Here is a 1,881-nt window from a genome sequence, read left to right as displayed (position 1 = left end):
TTGGACGCCTGGTCTGGGTCTGGATTTTCTCTGGATCCTGGAGAGATTTTCAGTTCAGCCCTCACCAGGACTTTGAGACCGACACCTGTGTGTGGGCAGGAGAGAGGTGTCCTGCAGAATGCAGGGACCAGGCAAGGTCCTCAGGGGATCGTCTGAGGCAGTGCAGGTGCTGGGTGAGAGGCCACAAATGGGGTGAGGATGTACCTGAGGCCCTGTGAGCAGGGCTAGGAGAGGGGCTAAAGAGGCTCCTGGAGTGGGAGGGAGGCCTGGTGGAAGGTGAGGGGAGAGGGTGGGGATTTGGGGATAGAGAGGATTTGTGGCAGCTGTCACCAGGAGAGGGACTCTGGAAAATGACAGCTGATTAGAGGGATGTAAGGGAGCTGTCATAGGCACAGTGAGGGGAAGACCTCTCCTATCTCCAGAATTCAGTGGCCTACAGTGTGTGCTGAGACATGACAGAGAGGACCAGGTCCCTGGGACTCGTTCTGTGAATCTAGGATTCCCTCTGAACCTTCCATGGGGAAGGATACAAAGTCGCCACGACCAGAGGTGGCCAGGGTGGGTTAAGTCCATTCTGAGGACCCAGACATGGGAAATCAATTTCAGAACCCCTCAGCTCTCAGGCAATCCCCACCCCTGGGATGAATCTGCCTTCCTCAGGATGACATGCTGATGAATGCAGACTGCAGGGACTGCAGAACTGGAGGGCTCGCTCCCTTGGGGTTGACGGAACAGATATTCAGTGCAAATGCCAACACAGCAGCCCAGAGGGAAAGATGTGGGGCTCTCTGTCCCAGGGTGCAGGCTGTAGGCTCTGGGGGAGGGGGGTGAAGCCTCCGAGCTAAAGGAGAGCTGTTAGCTAGAGTAGTGTCTACTTAAAACTATAGAAAATCAAAACCACAATGAGGTACCATTTCACGCCAGTCACAATGGCTGCCATCCAAAAGTCTACAAGCAATAAATGCTGGACAGGGTGTGGAGAAAAGGGAACCCTCTTACACTGTTGGTGGGAATGCAAACTCGTACAGCCACTATGCAGAACAGTATGGAGATTCCTTAAAAAACTGGAAATAGAAATGCCATATGACCCAGCAATCCCACTGCTGGGCATGCACACTGAGGAAACAAGAATTGAAAGTGACACGTGTACCCCAATGTACATCACAGCACTGTTTGTAATAGCTAGGACATGGAAGCAACCTAGATGTCCATCAGCAGATGAATGGATAGGAAAGTTGTGGTACTTATACAAAATGGAGTATTACTCAGCCATTAAAAAGAATACATTTGAATCAGTTCTAATGAGGTAGATGAAACTGGAGCCTATTATACAGAGTGAAGTAAGCCAGGAAAGAGAACACCAATACACTATACAAATGCATATATATGGAGTTTAGTAAGATGGTAACGATAACCCTGTATACGAGATAGCAAAAGAGACACAGATGTATAGAACAGTCTTTTGGACTCTATGGGAGAGGGCGAGGGTGGGATGATTTGGGAGAATGGCACTGAAACATGTATAATATCATATGTGAAACAAACCGCCAGTCCAGGTTCGATGCATGATACAGCATGCTCGGGGCTGGTGCACTGGGATGACCCAGAGGGATGGGATGGGGAGGGAGGTGGAAGGGGGCTTCAGGATGGGGAACACGTGTACACCCGTGGAGGGTTCATGTTGATGTATGGCAAAAGCCCATACAATATTGTAAAGTAAAAAAATAAATAAATAAAATAAATTCTTGCAAAAGAAAAAAAATATGAAAGAACTCCATACTCATTAAAGAAAAATTGAAAAGTAGAGAAAGCAGAAAACAACAAAACAGTTTTCAGAATTTCACTATGTAAACAATGTCTGTAACATTTTGGGTATGAATT

The 1,881-nt window shown here is 47.6% G+C and overlaps 1 protein-coding gene across 1 annotated transcript in view; it reads left to right on the top strand.

Annotated features, from left to right (window-relative positions):
• LOC104984329 overlaps positions 1–1,881 on the top strand; it is a gene marked incomplete at its 3' end in the record, with an annotated part of 9,724 nt that overhangs the window by 889 nt on the left and 6,954 nt on the right. The gene's annotated exons all lie outside the window — the stretch shown is intronic.

Source organism: Bison bison, unplaced genomic scaffold, assembly GCF_000754665.1.
Source record: "Bison bison bison isolate TAMUID 2011002044 unplaced genomic scaffold, Bison_UMD1.0 scf7180017863982, whole genome shotgun sequence".
NCBI classification, from domain to species: Eukaryota; Metazoa; Chordata; class Mammalia; order Artiodactyla; family Bovidae; genus Bison; species Bison bison.
The sequence above is the reverse complement of the archived record's forward strand: the minus strand, read 5'-3'. Positions and strand labels throughout refer to the sequence as shown.